This window comes from Ziziphus jujuba, chromosome 6 (genome assembly GCF_031755915.1).
Source record: "Ziziphus jujuba cultivar Dongzao chromosome 6, ASM3175591v1".
NCBI classification, from domain to species: Eukaryota; Viridiplantae; Streptophyta; class Magnoliopsida; order Rosales; family Rhamnaceae; genus Ziziphus; species Ziziphus jujuba.
In genome coordinates this window covers 2,266,026-2,285,710 of record NC_083384.1, presented here as the reverse complement: position 1 = coordinate 2,285,710, position 19,685 = coordinate 2,266,026, and the positions used below count along the sequence as shown (strand labels likewise).

Here is a 19,685-nt window from a genome sequence, read left to right as displayed (position 1 = left end):
TATAAAAAATAAAAAATTGATATGGTATCCACACCTATATGAATGATTCTATGTAAGAGTAAGAAAAAATATACAAATTTCCTTCTTTTGGAGTTTCAACAACCATCCATTGTAAGGAATTCAGTTCTTACAGATAAATGCTTAATGCCCGAGTAGGCTTACAAATCATGATCAAGTGCTTTCTGGGCCGTCTCAGACCTTGCAATTGGACTTTATCCCCAAGAATATCAAAACTTTGTACATACAAAGGATTTACTTGTTACTAATCTAGTTTAGCTCCAATTCTTCTTATTCTTCTTTAGATCCCTTGATTCATTCCGATAGTATAATAAATCGAGTCAATGCAAAGGAAATGAATACATTTCCATACTATTAAGTAAGTCAGATATACAGAACATACTCTGGGATTATGTCACATCACCTCACTTTTTCTTTCTACTGGATCTCACAGAGCCTATTCATATATGACATGATTGAGTCTGATCATAGAAAAGATTATCTTCAAATGGACCAGCCTAAACCTCTGTATGGGGCTTACATGGTGGTTGGAACAAAGACACAATTTTTTTATTTTAGTTGTGAATTCAAATGTGGCAGATAAGGGTATATATTCTGCATGGCCCAATCAATAGTTGAAGTGAATCTTCGAAAAATTCACTTCAACTATGAGTGTCAAAAAAATAAAAATAATACATCATTACATTTTTGCAGTGTTGAAGAGAAATATCGAAATACATGTCTTATTCAATTCAATAAGACATATTTGTAGCAATGAAATACTATTGGTCCTACCCCAATTGATAAATGATTGGTTATAAATAGCTAGGATATAATATATTTTTTATATTATTTACATTATAAATTACATTACATTATATTATAAAGGGCCAGAAATCCCTTGCTTACGTATCATTAGAAAGTGCATTAACATGGATACGGCAGTGAGAAGAGGTAATAGAAAAATGTGTAAATTATAAAACGGAGTCAAAGTGGATTGTCCCACACTAGCACTTCTGCATAATAACTCTACCAAGGGCGATCCTATTACAGAAATAGCTTCTGGCACACCTGTTACAATGTTTATTGCCTAATAACCAATTTGGTCCCGAGGTAAGGAATAACCAGTTACACCAAAAGATGTGGTCAATACACCCAAAACCACACCTGTAACCCAAGTCAATTCGTGAGATTTTTTAAAGCCGATGATGAGATACACACGAAATACGTGCAAGATCATCATTAGGACCATCATATTGACCGACCATTGATGAACTGATCGGATTAACCAAACAAAATGTTGACATGAGGAGGAACATATTTATTAGTTATATCATCTGCAATTGCCTGAATCTCAAGATGTTGATCGAACCAATCATAGATTTTATTGGGATAGGTAAACAGAGTGGACCCGCCCTCCCCCCCCCCCCCCCCCCCCCCCGGCAGAGAGCCGTATATGAGAATTTCATCTCATATGGCTCAAAACATAACACTAAAATACTAATTCAATTGGATATGTGTAATAGAAAGTTAAGTTCAAAACTTCTTAATCCTCTGATTCAATCGTTTATGAAGATACAAAAGAATAAAAATCCAAAAGTTCTTTCTTGTGGTTACAATGCCAAAATATCAAGTCGGCTCATTTGTCTCTATGGTGATGATTATAGGCCTCTTGAATCTTCTTTTTACCTACTTTATATATTTTTTTAATGTGTGTAATGCGCCTTTAACTACTGTTTTCTTTATTATTGATATTGATAGAAATTATCTTGTTAAGTCCCTATGAATCGGTTAAAACCCTAAATTCATAGTAGAACCATGATGATTCGATAACCTTTTCTTTATAAACTAATTCCAAAAATTCCTTGAGTAAGAACTGTTGGATTATCACTTATTCAATGAATAATTGGAATGAATAAAAATCCAACGACACCCTTGTCTTTTGATCAAAATAAGCGTAAATAAGAGTTTGAAAAAATAAAAATATTTCGATTTATAACTTCTAAATCTAACTCCTTGACAAAAAAAAAGAAATGGAAGTCCAGACACGTGGTTTTAATATTAAGGATGAATCATAGTGCTAATAATACTTTGGAATCTACTTCCTATATTCCATGCTTCAGATACTAGAATGAATATCCGATGAAGTAAAACCATCTCTATCAAGATGACAGATGCATTCTCTGTACTATCCATAGGATCAATTATAACAAGTCACCCAATCATATTCTGGAACTGCAGAAACAAAGAAATTTCATGATCGAACTACCAAAATAGAATGGGATAAAAATCAGAGACCTAAATGCTTCACTTTGTATTGAAATGCTAGTTACTAGTTCTTGTGAATCTAAGTCATTCCAATTCCATCCAGCGAAATGGAAGAATTATAAATCTCGAAAATAATAGATAGGAATACCGCAAAAAGGGCCATTGCGATACCCATCAACGGAGTAGTTCCCCACCCAGGAGATACTTTACAATATTCTGAATTCAATGGTTTCAATAAACTCCTTACAGCAGTTCGTCCTGGACCAGATCTAGAACTCCTCTCAACGGTTTGTGTAGCCATAAATCGTATTTTATATTCATTGAGATTTGTTGACTTTGTATACCATTCCGTTGTAAATAAATGATCTTATCATAGACCCATTGTGGTCTTGAAACTATATAATAATGGAAATAGCAACCTTAGTAGCCATCTTTATATTGAGTTTACTTGTAAGTTTTACTGGGTATGCCTTATATATTGCTTTTGGGAAACCCTCTCAACAACTAAAAGATCCATTTGAGGAACACGGAGACTAGTTGAAGTAATGAGCCTCTCAAAATTGGGAGGCTCATTACTTTCAATTGAGATAATAAAAAATCATTTCATCTTTTTAGTTGGAACTTTAGGTGGTTCTTGGAAAAAGATAGCGAAAAAAATTATTTCTAAAATTGAGACTAAAAGGAATGTATAAACCAATGCTTCCATGGATTCGATCGTGGTTTATATACAATTATAGCTTCCATACGTTTTTATTTGGGATCATCCCCCGGATAAAGAAAGATCAAGAGTCAAAGAAAAGGTAGTGATTCAAATCAAGATTTATCTGGTACCCTACTCACAAAACTAAAAACGAAAAATAACAAAACAATATTCTATCAAATTACTTGTCTTCTTGTAGTTGGATCTCCAAATTTTTGGAATGCTCCAAATTCTACTTAAGCATCCAAATTGGGGTCAATACCAGCAAAAATATCTCTCAACAAGGTTCTAGCACCATGCCAAATGTGTCGGAAGAAAAAGAACAAAGCAAACGAAGCATGTCCAAAAGTAAACCAACCCGTTGGACTGCTACGAAAAACATCGTCGAATTTCAAAGTAGCACAATCTAATTCACAAATTTCACCCAATTAAGAACATCTAGCATATTTTTTCATAGTAGCGAGATCACTATAACTGATTCCGTTGAGTTCGCTGCCATAGAACTCAACAGTTACACCTACTTGTTCGACATTGTATTTTGATTCTGCCCTTCTAAAAAGAACATCGGCTCTAACAATTCTGTCTCCATCTACCAAAACAACCGGAAATGTTTTAAAAAGAGTAGGCATAGGACCCCGTTATCTCTAAAATAGGGTTTCCTAACAACCTAACAGCAATTCCATCCCCATTGTCCATTGAGGCTGCCCAGAATAATCCTCCTTTTACTGAATTATTGCCGATGTAATCATAAAAAGCTAATTTTTCAGGAATTTTCGACCAAGCTTCGGATAAACTTTGATTTTGGGCTAGCCTAGCACCAACTCGTCTATATATTTCTTGTTGAAAGTATCCTTGATCCCATTGATAATGAGTGGGACCAAATAATTCAATCGAGGTAGTTGCTGAACCATACCACATAGTTCCAGCAACCACAAAAGCTGTAAAAAAGACAGTAGCAATACTACTGGAAAGGACAGTTTCAATATTTCCCATATGTCCTTTGCATAGATGTTGGGGTGGACGGACGCTAAGATGGAATAGATCCACCAATATGCCCAATGTCCTTGCAGCAATATGATGAGAGGCTATTCCTCCCAAAACAAAAGGATCAAAACCTTCCACACCCCACACCGGATTTACAGATTGTACCCTTCTGATTAGTCCATAAGGATCGGATACCCATATTCTCAAACCATAGAATCCTGCTACATGAAATGCGCTAAAACCAAAACAAGCTAGCTCTGAAAGAAATAAATGAATTCCAAAGATTTTGGGTAAATCCAAAGATGGTTTTCCTGTACGTTCCTCACAAAATATTTCTAGATCCCAATACACCCAGTGCCACATAGCTGCTAAAAAGCATAAGCCAAAAAACACAATATGTGCACCGGCCACGCCTTCGTAACTCTAAATAACCAGATTTGTTATAGTCCCTCATGTGATACTCCAATCGGCCCATGAATTGGTTATTCCTAAACAAGTGATGAAAGGTATAACAAACATCCCTTGTCTCCACATTGGATGAAGAACAGGGTCAGAAGGATAAAAAAACCCTAATTCGTATACAGCCATTAAACCGACCTAACCAGCAACCAGAGTTGTATGCATTATATGGACAGCAAGCAAACGACTGGGATCAATCAATATGACGGTATGAATAGGACACCAAGGCAAACCCATGGAAATACCCCTCTATCAATGAAAAGTAGACATGAGTGGATTATCTCAGGGAAAGGATTAATATTTGTTCTATTCTTTTCGTAATAATGGAACAATTTTTTTTTGTAGGAACAAAAGGAAGTAGATCTATTCTACACCCGATAAGTACCAATACGTAATGGCAAAAGGTTGATACCTTTTATATGAGTGACTGCATTTATATTTTTTTTAATCATTCAAAGGATCTACATGAAAGAATTTTCTTTTAGTATTTCTGTCTTCCTTTTTTATAAACTTATTCGATCTATGGATAAAATAGGATAAGGAAGAATATTATTAAGACAATAAATACATTGTTATGCTTTCACATCAAAGTGAGCTATAGTAATTAATTTTTATTTCATTTAATGCCTATTGGTGTTCCAAAAGTTCCTTTTCGAAACCCTGGAAAGGAAGATGCATAGTGCGACTTGTCAGATATATTTGGTCATATGGTATTTCCCCTTTCTCTTACCCGATTGAGATATCCTCTCTTTCGCCCAAGAAAGGTTGATTGAATCATCAAAAAATTAGAGCGTGAAATACAATGAAGTGGAATTCAATCTATTTTTTAGGGGTGTATATATATTAATATTCTTAATTATAATAATTTATAAGTTATAGATGGCTTGGTTATACCGAAAAAATGAAATATAATATTAATATACAGGCTCCGTTTAGAAAAAAAACCAATTGGTAATATATCTATGATTACCACTTATATCATATTCTATTTATAAAGATTTTCCACTCATCATATATAATAATGATATATAATAACGATCTCAAATTGTTAATCAATCGAGTAATGTGATGAATGCATTGAATATTTACTATTTGGTCGGAGACATGGAATAAAAAAAAAGGGAAGTCGTAGTAATTATTTATTTGAAGAGTTATTTATTTTTAGTTCTCAGACCAGCAGTTCGAGTGGTTGACTCGCTTCTTTCAAATTGTTTCTCATTATTAAGAAAAGGTAACGAAGATAAAATACGAGCTTGTTTTATAGCAAAGGTAATTAATCGATGTTGTTTTAAAGTCAGTTTATACACCCATCTAGATAATATTTTTCGTTGGTCACTAATAAATAAACTCATTAAACCCATGTTTCGATAATCAATTCGATCCCCTGATTGGATCAGGGGCAAACACCTACGAAAAGATCGCTTGGATTTATCCATGGTTTGTTTATTTTTTATCCCGAAAATCCTACTCCTATTTCGATCGGATCAAAACAAAAAATGATAAAAAATGATTTAGAATTAATTAATAAATAGGATTTGTTTATATTTAATATATGTTATAGAAATGGTTATGTTATATATAATATGTCATTTTTCACCTTCCTTGGATTGGAAGGCGGACACGGAGGCGATCGGTTCGATCTATTTCTTTGTTTCATTGTGAATCATATGTTTGTAACAAAAGGTACAAAATTTTCTCAATTCCAATCGACCGAGCATATTATGTCAATTCAGGAAATGCACATTGATTTTTTATTAACACGGTTTCGAACACAAGCGGTACATTCCAAAATAACCGTTACTCATACATATTTTCCCTTGGCCATGAACCTCCTCTGGGTTTTGTACAAATGGTACTTTGAACTTGGAACGAGCATGAAGAAATTAACAATACTTCTTTATCTTTTGAGTTTTCTGCCGGATCAGTTGCTCAAGACATTTCGTCTCTACCTGAACTCGATGAAAAGAATGGGATCACTTCTTATGGACTCATTGAGAATGATTCTGATCTAGTTCATGGCCTATTAGAAGTAGAAGGCACTCTAGTGATATCCTCATAGACAGAAATAGATTGCAGCCAGTTTGATAATGATCGAGTGACATTGCTCCATCGGCCCAAACTAAGGAATCCCTTAGATATGATGCAAAATGGATCTTGTTCTATCGTTGATCAAAGATTTCTCTATGAACAATACGAATCAGAATTTGAAGAAAGGGAAGGAGAAGTAGTCCTCGACCCACAACGGATAGAGGAGGATTTATTCAATCACATAGTTTGGCTCCTATAATATGGCACCCTTGGGGCTTTCTATTTGTTTATATCGAAAGGCCTAATGAATTGGGATTCCCCTATTGGGCCAGGTCATTTCGGGACAAGCAGATCATTTATGATGAAGAGGATGGGGTTCAAGAGAATGATTCAGAGTTCTTGCAGAGTGGGACCATGCAGTACCAGACACAAGATAGATCATCCGAAGAACAAGACTTTTTTTGAATAAGCCAATTCATTTGGGACCCTACAGATCCACTTTTTTCCTATTCAAAGATCAGCCTGTTGTCTCTGTTTTTTCACATTGGGAATTATTTACAGATGGAGAGATGTCAAAGGGGCTTCTTACTTCCCAAACAGATATTCCTGCATCTATATATAAACGCTGGTTTATCAAGAATACGCAAGAAAAGTACTTCAAATTGTTTATTCATCACCAGAGATGGCTTAGAACCAATAGTTCATTATCTAATTGATTTTTCCATTCTAATACTCCATCTGAGATTTATTAATATTTATCAAAGCTGTTCCTATCTAATGGAACGCTATTGGATCAAATGACAAAGATATTGTTGAGAAAAAGATGGCTTTTCCCAGATGAAATGAAAATTGGATTCATGTAACAAGAGAAAGAGAAAGGTCTCCCATTCCTTAGTTGGAAAGATATGTGGCCATGAAAGAGGTATTAAATGGAACAGAATTGACCAGGTGGTAGAGTCATGGAAACACCCGTTTCTTCCATATTTTGGACCTCAGCTCCATGGAACAATATACTACTGCTGAAACATGGAAGAATTGAAATCTTAGATCCAAACATTAGGGATGGAGGGTATGAACTGCCTAAACAAGAATTCTTGAACAGCGACCAACCAAAACTATTACTCACTACATCAAAAAAATTTCCATAAATGAGAGATGTAAATCCATTGGAAAATAAAAAATACGCATGTCAGATGAAATGGTTGTCGCTATCTACTACAATAATGAATCATTGGCTTAACTGAATAACTAAATAAAATAGATAGACATTTCTCTTCGTCTTAGGTCGACGAATCTTCTCAATTGACCCCTATATGGATAATACACATTCCAGTTGACTGACTAATTCTAATTGTTTCTAAGCAATCCACAGAGCAGTTCATCCTATTTAGATATTCACGACCAAGAAGTACTGGATTCTATTTATGATAGGCCCTGGAATGCCAATAGGTGTTTATTATTGAATTCACTGATGGGGTAGTACCCATTTTGGGAACGTCCAGCGCCAAAGTCACTAAATGGGTAAGTCGCCAATCCCTAAAACGGACTATATAATGTGCTTTATCTACTGGGTTACGGTGCGTGGGGGGGGGGGGGCATTTTATTAGAGTTTCTGTAGAAGCATATACTCGGGGGGTGGGGTGGGTGTAAGATAGACTTTTTCAAAGCAGACTCCCCATTCATTAGATAGAGTAGATCACCAAGATTTTGTGATCCACTGCCAAACTTATTCCAATTTACTGAGCATTCTCAATATTATGCCTCGAAGAGGACTCGAACCTCCATGCTCTTTAGCATGAGATCTTGAGTCTCGTGTGTCTACCATTTCACCACCAAGGCATCTTGAAAGTGAATCGTATTCCATGAATATGATATCTCTCCAGTGTGATGTATGGAATATATGACAAAGGTGGAGTGTTAGAGTGTTTCTATTGATCGGTCATGTCATATAGGCCCGAATCGGACATCCAATTGCTTTGATTTGAATTATCCAGAGGGTGCCTAATCTTATATTTATATATTATATCAAAAAGATGGACAATCAAACCTATTTCTCGATTCAATAGAAACCCAGAGAGGTGAGGTGAATAGGGTCCTAAATAACAAGAGATATGTAAAAAGCAAGTCCAATTACGCCTATTCCTAATCCTAAATGGAATGTAACAATGTAGGGATCCATATGCGAACACAATATCTATTTAGATACGTTCGAATGACCCCTTCTCATAATTAGAATGTATATAACCCTATTATGGTTTGGTTTGGTATGGAATGAACTTATAATCATGGAATCGACTCGATCATCAGATTATATATTATAAGTTCATAACCCTAGCCCATTCCCATTTTGGACGGAACATATCTTAATTCTTTGATTCCAGTTAGTAAGAGGGATCTTGAACTAAGAAATAGATTCTAGAAGCTAAAAAAGGGTATCCTGAGCAATTTCAATAATCGGGTTCATTGATATTCCTGGTATAGTAGATGCTATCACACATATAATCATATTCAATTCGATGGAATTGTTTGATCTTAAAGGGGATCTTCTATAATTTTACACGTGAGAGGTTATTTCTTGGTTTCGTCCAGTCATTAATAACTTGATTATTTGTAGATAATAGTAGATAGAAACAACGCTCATATGGAGTCCTATTGAAACCAAGAAATATAGGCATGCTTGCCATCCACACCAGAATAAATGAAGTTTTCCAAAAAAACCTGCTAGTGGAGGAAGATCTCCTAAGGATAATAGACATAAGGCTAAAGAGAGAGCCAAAAAAGGATCTTTCATGTATAATCCTGCATAATCTGAAATGTTATTAGTTCTGGTATGGAGACTAAATGATACAATGCAAGCAAAAGTTTCTAGATTCATGGAGATATAGAACAGCGTATAAGTTATCATGCTTGCATATCCACCATTTGGGTCTCCAACAATTATTCCAATAATTACATATCCAATTTGACAAATGGGCAAACACGCAAGCATACTTTCATGCTTGCTTAAGTAATAGCAATGAGATTCCTCAATATCGTGCTAAGAGTAGCTAGGATTTCCAGAAGAATATGCCATTCATTTGATGAGAAATAAAGAGGAATATCAAAAATTCGAGTGGCTGGAGCTGAAGCAGCTACTTTCGAAGTAATAGAAAGAAAATCAACAACTGGAGTGCGAGAGTCAGAGTCGAAAAGAGGATTCCTCGCTACTTTCTTTCATTCAAAATCGTGCATGAGACTTTCATGTCACATGGCTCCTAAGTTATAAAAGAAAGAAGAACTCATCTTATTTCTTTTTTGATTGCCTTCCTTGTGTATGTGTAAGACTAAACCCATACGATTTCTAAAAAGGATTATTAATCCTTAACTTTTCAAGGAATCCTTCATCAGTGGTTGTGAATGACTGATTCTTCTCAATCTTTTCGACCTTGGTTTTGTAGGAGCAAGCCAGAAAGATTGAGATATAGAACCATCTGATTTGATTCGTTTTCAATAGCCATGAGATGATCATCTTAGGGTATTCGTTTTCAAAAACTCGTAGTCTCTGAAGGATGAGAACTAACTATTAACATCTACATTGAGAATTCAAGTATTGTATACGTCATTAGTCCGATCCTTTGTAGGAACTACCCATAATAACGAACTTGCAAAATGAATATCTTTATCATAAAAAGATTCATTGTTCTTGATGCTGCTTCACCTTAATTGATATTTGAACAAGTAAACATTATGTTTTGGTCCAAGTGGGGATAGCGTTTCTCTTTTGTATGTCCATGGAGTTTTGAAAAATCCAAACATCTCAGAGGTACATAGAGAGGTAGGAATTTATCGAACGAACCGCACTCCTTCGTATACGTCAGAAGTCCATTGATGAGAAGGGGCTGGGACTTTTCCTACAGTGATGAATATAAGTGAAATTGAAATTCCTAGGGAGTTATACATTTTTGTATTGATAAGACCATTTTCTATTTCTTGAAGCTCGATCTCTCCCCCGGATGAACCATATAGCCAAGAGAAACCATGAACCAGAATCGAAGAGCTTGCCCCACCCATGAGTAAATATTTTGTAGTAGCCTCATTAGACCATACATATTTATATCCAGAAAATAGGTTGGATCATAAACTGAAACATTCTGGAGCTACAAAGATAGTTATTAAATCGTTAGCACCGCATAAGAACATTCCTCCTAGAGTAGCTGTTAATACGGATAACAGAAACTTTATTATAGCCATTTTTGTACATTCAATGTACTCTACGAATAGAGGAATACATCAAGTTGAATATAGTAAAGTAAGAAATTGAAAGATTTCGTTGAAATTGTCCATTTGGAAATTTCCCGAAAAGCTAATCATAAGTTCTTTTCTCAATCGAAACAATAGGGCTGTTATGCTCATTACTAAACTTGTTGAAGAGATTAAATATAAGCAAGGTATATCTTTTTAATCAGAGGTTGAATCGATCATTAGAAGAAGAATTAGGCCAAAAATTAGGATACATTATGGGAAAATAAAACTGCCATCGAAGAGAAGCAAATGAAAGGCCTTCATAAAAATTCTCGTAGAATCGAGAATGAAGTTTTCATTCTGTACATGCCAGATCACGAATTAGTAACTGCATCCAATCTCCAAAAAATCCCACTTGTTTTTAACTTTTTGGAATGGAATTTTTACGGAATCCCTATGAATAGGATCAAACTTTATTCCATGGTATTTACATGAGATTCCTCTTTCTTATTCGTAAACAAGTCCTCGAGAGGGCTTAGTTGATCCATGATTTATGTTTCGTCTTTCGTTTCCTTTTCATTTGTTTCGAGAAATATATTAATCAATTCTGATTCTTTATTTTTCTATTGATTCTTTTCCGATCGAGATGTATGGACCCATGGGTCTATGTATCTATATAGATCCTGTTCGTGGATTAACCAAAATGTACAAAAGCTCTATTTGCCTCTGCCATTCTATGAGTTTCTTCATTTTTGCATATGGCATCGCCACTCCCTTTGGTAGACTAATTTGGAACTTAATTTGAAAACCATATTTTAACCTGAATGTTTATGGGTTGGCCCTCATAACCGACGAATGGCAAGTGCTTTTCCTTGTGTGGATCCTATTTCAATGGGCATTTGATGGGTCGATCCGCCTACACGTCTTGCTTTTACTGCTATACCGGGAGTTACTTCACGTATTGCTTGATGTAAAACAGATAGTGGATTTGTTTTTTTCTTTCGTTGAATCTTTTTCATGGCTCAATAGATAATTTGATAAGCCAATGATTTTTTTTTTCGTGTTTCAGAATACGGTTAACCAACATGTTAACTAATCGATTACGATAAATTGGATCGAATTTTGTAGTTTTTTCTTCTGCAATACCTCGACATGACATGAGTGTGAAAGGGGTTCAAGAATCAGTTTTCTTTTTATAAGGGCTAAAATCATTTATTTTGTAGGGTGGATCTTGAAAGATATGAAAGATCTCCCTCCAAGCCGTACATACGACTTTCGTCGAATACAGTTTTCCACAGAATTCTATATGTATCTACGAGATTGAGTATGGAATTCTATTTACTCACTTTAAATTGAGTATCTATTCCTCTCCTTTTCCTGCTAGGATTGGAAATCTTGTATTTTACAAATCCATAAGATTGAGTTGTTGGGTTTCCAAAATAGTGTAAAAAGAAGTGCTTCGAATCATTGCTATTTGACTCAGACCTATTCTAAAAAAGTCGAGGCATTTCGAATTGTTTGTTGACACGAACAAAGTCAAGGAAAACCTCTGAAATTATTTCAATATTGGACCTTGGACATATAATAGTTCCGAATATAATCTCTTTAGAAACTTTGAAACTTTCGTTATTGGGTTAGCCATACACTTCACATGTTTCTAGCGATTCACATGGCATCATCAAATGATACAAGTCTTGGATAAGAATCTACAACGCACTAGAATGTCCTTGTTGACGATCCTTTACTCCGACAGCTATCTAGGGTTCCTCGATTAATATGATATCTCACACCGGGTGAATCCTTAACCCTTCCCCCTTTTACTAAGACTATAGAATATTCTTGTAAATTATGGCCAATACCAGGGATATAAGCAGTGATTTCAAATCTAGAGGTTAAGTGCATTTTGGCAACTTTACGTAAGGCAGAGTTTGGTTTTTTGGGGGTGATAGTGGAAAAGTTGATAGATAAGTCACCCTTACTGCGACTCTACATAACCCTACATGAGATTTTCTTCACATATGGCTCCTCGTTCAATTATTTTGAAGTCATTGGATCCTTTTCCTCATTCGGGAATCTCTTCCCTTCTTCCACTCAGGTCTGAAGAGTAACTAGGACCAATTCAGTCACGTTTTCATTCATTTGGAATCTAGGCTCTTCTACTTTGCTTTTTTTTTTTATTATTTTTCCCTCTCTTTTCTTTTTTATTTCTCTCTTTATTTTATTCCTTTCCATCATTGCTTAAGTGGCATAGGTTCAATTTCCTTTACCATGAAATGATTTTACGGAGAGGAAATCACATTTACAAATGGTTCAGCTTTCTTTTTTGTACTCTACTTGTTCCGTTCCTTGATGGTCCAATTAATTAATAGTAGTTGGAGGACGGTTAGTGTCTGTTATGCATGACTCTGGAATGTTATAGCTAAGGAGTGGATTTCAGGGTCCCTTGACTTGCCAAGTCTTTACACACATGATAGTGGTGGCCAAGTTATCGACGATTCTACAACGGGCAGCCACTGGAAATCCTGACTTAGTAACTCACTTCCAAGATGGCATTAAATATATCTTGTGCTAGTGGCTCTTGGGTGCCTCATTTATGCTGCTGGCATATCGTACCGTATTGCGCTGACCACTCACAAAAGCTGTGGCCTTCTGCTATGTTAGACCCTCCCCTAGAAGTACAATGGTTGGTCCCTCCAAAACTAGGGCTTCTAATACCTCTAGCATTGGTTTTATCACTTTATTTTCCTATTACAGACTCTATTAAAGCTTAATAACCGTAACTTCATGTATTGGTGTTCCTATAGAGCTCCCCTTCCCCTGCTAACCAAAGTACCTAGTGATACGAACTTAGGATGACCTGCTCCTAAACCCGTATTTTATTAGCCCGGATCTAATTATGTTCAAGTTCTAATGGTCACCTGTAACCCTAGCCAACCTATGATTAGAAACCTTGTTATATAAAGAAGACACCACAATAAGTGATGGAAATCCTATTGATAAGTCAAAACTAAAACACTCATTCACTAATGGTGTTTCAGGTGTTCAAAAGAACAAAGAGAATTCAATCTCACAAATAATTTTCTGTATAAAATTAAAGCTTAATTCTTATTGAAAAATAAGCCTTTAAACAGGCTACAAAGTCACAAAATAAAACCCTAAAAACAAAGGAAAAACTGGCCACACAAAGTAGTTTCCTATGGTGGCCTAAATTCTCACTCATTTCCTAATATAATTTGGATTAATTAATTCTTTTATTTTGAATTAGGAAATAATTAATTTACAATGAAAATAATAAAATAATAACTTTCCTAAACTTAGTTTACAATGAAAATTATAAAATAATAACTTTCCTAAACTTATTTGTCCAGAAAATAAAGAAATGAAAACCAAAAAGTATTGGTAGTTTCCTAAAACAAAAAGTAGAAACAAATTAGGAAACTAAAATACTAGCTTTTTAACTAAGTTGACTTTGACCAATGTTTGACCTCTTTGAGCTCCAAATTAACTTATATATGATTTGTAGGATGCCAAATAAGCTTATTATGGAGTTCCACATGTTTTCCTTTCTTGGAGGAAAGAGAAAAAGGCAACTCAGTACAATAAGTAAAGCCAGCACAAAATACAGCAAAAACAGGCCAAATTTACTAACTGTCCGTACAACCCCTTTATGGACAACTTTGAAGCTGTTTTGGCTTGATTCCATGTCCTCTTAGACATATGTATTTAATCCATGAAACATTGGAACCATTTCATGCTTCCCGGCCTACATAATTGCACCAAAACCGCTACCCGGGTCTGTACCGGCTTCCACCATTTGTATGCTCAAGATAGGTCTTGGATCTTCGTGTATAGACAAGCCCTTTTGAATATGAATTACTCCATGTATAAAGGCAGCAATAATGTCTTTAAATTTCTTAGCTTGAGCCCTAGTGATCGGCCCGGTTTTCATCCGTATCGAGTCAGCACCCTATCGGGTTGTCGGTTGAGTGGGTTCTAGCGGATTCGCATCACCTAGGGACTGCTTAAAGCGAGGGCAAAGAAAGAATATCTTTTAGGGACTGCTTAAAGCGAGGGCAAAGAAAGAATATCTTTTACATACCCATCAAGTTTTTCAACTTTTTTGGAAATGATATAAAGAAAGATGTCTCTGTTTACATCAAATTGAAGTTATAGCAATGAACAAAAAATAAAAAGACGTAAACAAAAAATTTATAAATAGAGTCAGAATTCTAGACAAAACTTTAGATAGGATATTCTTTGTTTGGGATACACTTAAAAAAGAGACTAGATTTTGTAATGATATCCTCAAAACGAATACTTACCTAAAATATATGATCCTTTCTTGAATGGCCCCCATCGGGGACGAATCACAAATTTTTTTTCAACTGCAATCCTAGATGAAACTTTCAAAAAAAACAACATTAACATAGAGGGTTTTTGTATAAAAAAAATTTCATAGTATCCTTCTTATTTTTAATTACCTATCCATTTAATAAAAAACCATTAACAACAAAAATTTTATATTTCTTGAACTTAATCAATGAACTTACTAAAAAACCACCATCAAGTTTAAATTTTAACGAGCTTTCTTTACTTCCCGAAGAAGAACAAATAAAAATTGATTAAGAAGATAACAAACAAAATTATAAATTTCTATTTGATGCAGCTATAAGAGATCCTAACGATAAAAAAATTAGAAAAAAACGTATTGAACTAAAAGAAATTACTAAACAAGTTCCTCGATGGTCGTACAAATTAATTGATGATTTAGAAAACTAGGAGGGAGAAACCACAGAGGGGGTGGCAACGGAGTATGAGATTCGTTCACGAAAATCCAAACGTGTAGTGATTTTTACTGATAACCTACAAACTATTGATACTAATACCAAAGATACTAATAATCCTTATGAAATAGAGGAAGTGGCTTTGATACGTTATTCACAACAACCGGATTTTCATTGAGACATACTAAAAGGTTCTATGTGCGCTCAAAGACACAAAACAATTATTTGGAAACTCTTTTAAGCAAATGTACATTCACCCCTTTTTTTGGATAGAATCGAAAAAGATGTTTTTTTTTTTTTCCTTTTGATATGTCTGAGCCAATGAAAATGTTTTTTAAAAATTGGATGTGGAAAAACATAGAATCAACAATTTCAAATTATACAGAAAAGAAGCCAAAAGGCACTGAGAAAAACAAAGAAAAACACAAAATTGAAGAAAACAAAAGACGAGAAAAAGCACATATAGAAATAGCAGAAGCATGGGATAATATTATATTTGCTCAAATACTAAGAGGTCTTGTGTTAGTCACCTAATTAATTTTTGGAAAAAATATTCTATTACCCTTCTTGATAATCATTAAAATTTTTATACGTATACTACTGTTTAAATTTCCCGAATGGTATGATGATTTAAAGGATTGGAATAGAGAAATGCATATTAAATGTACATATATTGGCGTCCAATTATCAGAAATAGAATTTCCGAAAAAATGGCTAATAGATGGTATTTAGATAAAGATCCTATTTCCTTTTCGTTTGAAACCTTGGCATAAATCTAAGCTACAAAAAACTTATAATGATCCAATGAAAAAGAAAGGATAAAAAAAGATTTCTATTTTTTAATAGTTTGAGGAATGGAAACTAACCTGCCTTTCGTCTCTCCCAAAACCACCTTTGAATTTTTTAGCCTATTTTTAAAGAACTCAACAAAAAAATAAGACAATGGAAAAAGCAGCATTTTCTAGTTCTAATAATAAGACCAGTTTAGTAAAACCATTATATTTCGGAAAGAAATAGTAAAAGAACTCCAAAAAAAAAACCCAACTCTATCATTTGGCGTGGGAGAACTATAAATATATCAATTAAGTGAAACTAAAAAAGAAAAAGATTCAATAAGAAATAATAAGCTAATTCATGAATCGTTTAGTAAAATTCGACCTACATATTGCACAAATTATTCATTAACAAAAAGAAAATTACAAAATTTGACTGATAGAACAAATACACTCATAAATCAAATAGAAAAAATAAAAAAAGAGAACAAAAAGAATTTATAATGCAAAATATAAGTTCTAACAAAAACAAAATGAGTTATGATGATAAAAGATTAGGATCGCCAAAAAATATTGGGCAGGTATTAAAAAGAAGAAATGCTCGACTAATCTGTAAATTACATTATTTTATATATCATTTTTCATTGAAAAGATATACATTATAATACAAAATATAAGTTCTAACAAAAACAAAATGAGTTATGATGATAAAAGATTAAGATCACCAAAAAATATTGGGCAAGTATTAAAAAGAAGAAATGCTCGACTAATCCATAGATCACATTATTTTATAAATTTTTTTTCATTGAAAATATATACATAGATATCTTTTTAGGTACCATTGATATTTGGAATATTAATGCACAATTTTTTAAGGAATCAACAAAAAAAATTCTTAATAAATATATTTACGATGATAAAGATATTTCTAATTCTAATAGTGAAACAAATCAAAAAATACTTTATAGAAAAAACAAACGTCTACTTTACTTTATTTCGACTATAAAAAAGTCCCTTTCTACTATTAATAATAAAAGCACACAGACTTTTTTTTGACTTATCTTACATGTCACAAGCATATGTATTTTACAAATTATCACAACCCTCAGCCCTTAACTTATACTTATATAAGTTAAGATCTATTTTTCAATATAATGGAACAACTTTTTTTCTTAAGAATGAAATAAAGAATTATTTTGGTGGAACATGGAAACTATTTCATTCCAAATTAAGACATAATTCTCTTTGAAATTTGGGAATGAATCAGTGGAAAAATTAGTTAAAAGGTCATGATCAATATGATTTATCTCCGATTAAATGGTCTAGCTTAGTACCACAAAAGTGGCAAAATAGAGTCAATCAACACTCTGTAGCTCAAATTAACCATTTAAAGAAATACGATTCATGTGAAAATGAAAAAAAAAAACCGATTAATTCACTACAAAAAAAAAAACTTTTGAAGCCGCCTCATTACAAAAGGAAATAGAGAATTTTAAAAAAAACTATAGATATGATCTTTTAGCATATAAATTTATATCATCTAAATCCATTAATTATGAAGATCAGAAGAACTCTTCTAATTATGGATTACCATTACAAGTAAATAATAACCAATAAATTTTTTATAATTATAGTACACATAAATGAAAATATTTTAATGTGCTAGGAGATATCCCTATCAATAATTATCTAGTCAAAGATGATATTATAGATATGGAGAAAAATCTGGATAGAAAATATCTTAATTGGATAATTCTCAATTTTTGTCTAAGAAAGAAAGTCGATATTGAGGCCTAGATCAATATTGATATTGACACCACTAGTAATAAATACAGTAAGACTCGAGAGGAATAATTATCAAGTACTTGGTAAAACCGATACACAAGGTCTTTTTTATCTCATGATTCCTCAAAATCAAGAAATCAACCTATCCAATACAAAAAAAAAAAACCTTTTTGATTGGATAGGAATGAATGAAGAAATACGAAGTTGTCTCGTATCAAATCTGGATCGTTGGTTTTTCCTAAAATTTTTGATACTTTATAACAGGTATAAGATTAAACCATGGGCCATTCCAATCAAATTAATTCCTTTTAATTTGCATATAAATGAAAATGCTAGTGAAAATAAAAGCATCACCGGAAAGAAAAAAAGAAATATATCAATATTTTCGAATAAAAAAAAAAATCTCTTGAATCAGAAAACCAAAATCAAGGAAAAAAAGAATCCATAAGCCAAGTAGATTTTGAATCATCTCTCTCAAAGCAAGACGAAGATATTGAAGAAGATTTTGTGGGATCAGACATGAAAAAAGATAGAAATAAGAAACAATCCAGAAGCGGGGTTTGGTTTCTTCCTAAAAAGGTATTTGCATTTTCAATTGAGATGGGATAGTGTTTTAAATAAAAAAGTGATCGATAACATCAAAGTATATTGCCTCCTGCTTAGACTGATAAATCCAAGAGAAATTTTTATATCCTCTATTCAAAGGGGCGAATTCAGCCTAGATATTCTACCAATTCATAAAGATTTAACTTTTATAAAATTGATGAAAAAGGGAATATTGATTATCAACCCAATCCGTCTGTCTATAAAAAATGAAGGACAATTTATTATATATTAAGTCGTAGGTATTTCATTGGTTCATAACAGTAAGCATGAAATAAATCAAAAGTCCTTAACAAAAAGCACTGTTGATAAAAAGAATTCTGTTGAATTCATTGAAAAATATCAAAAAAATGACAAAAAATAAAGACAACAATCATTATGATTTGTTTGTCCCTGAGAACATTTTATCCCCTAGATTTCATAGAGAATTAAGAATTCTAATTTGTTTTAATTCTAGGAATGGGAATGGTATGCCTTGAAATGCAACATGTTGCAATGTAAGAAGGCAAATAGTCAAGTTTTGGATAAAAGCGAAAGAGATACAATTAAATTAAAATTCTTTCTGTGGCCTAATTATCAATTCAAAGATTTAGCTTGTATGAATCGATATTGGTTTGATACCCATAAGGGCAGTCGTTTCAGTTTGGTAAGGATAAATATGTATCCTCGATTCAAAATTTGTTAGGTAATGGTAGATTTGTTTTTCCTATATTTCCTATAGTATGATCTATGAAAACAAAGAAATGCACACATGCATTGGCTTACATTTCATTCCAATACGTGATTCATTGACATATCAATTAGATCTATAAATGTCACCAAAATCTTATTTTTTTTTCATTTTAGGTCTAAATTTTTATCTTTTGTGTATACTAAGTTAAAATGAATGGCATTGTTATTATTGATCAATAAAACCACTAACATTAAAAAAAGTATAGGAATAGGGGGACAGATTTCATTTTATGGTAAAAAATTCATTCATCTCGGTTATTTCGCAAGAAGAAAAAGAAGAAAAAGTAGGATCTGTTGAATTTCAAATATGCAGCCTCACCAATAGGATACTAAAACTTATTTCACATTTGG

The 19,685-nt window shown here is 33.4% G+C and overlaps 2 pseudogenes; both read right to left on the bottom strand.

The window, feature by feature from the left end:
• Positions 1 to 3,201: 3,201 nt before the first annotated feature.
• Positions 3,202 to 4,609, bottom strand: LOC132804216 (photosystem II CP47 reaction center protein-like; annotated as a pseudogene).
• Positions 4,610 to 8,858: 4,249 nt separating this feature from the next.
• LOC132804338 (NAD(P)H-quinone oxidoreductase subunit 2 A, chloroplastic-like) lies at positions 8,859 to 11,029 on the bottom strand (annotated as a pseudogene).
• Positions 11,030 to 19,685: the final 8,656 nt, after the last annotated feature.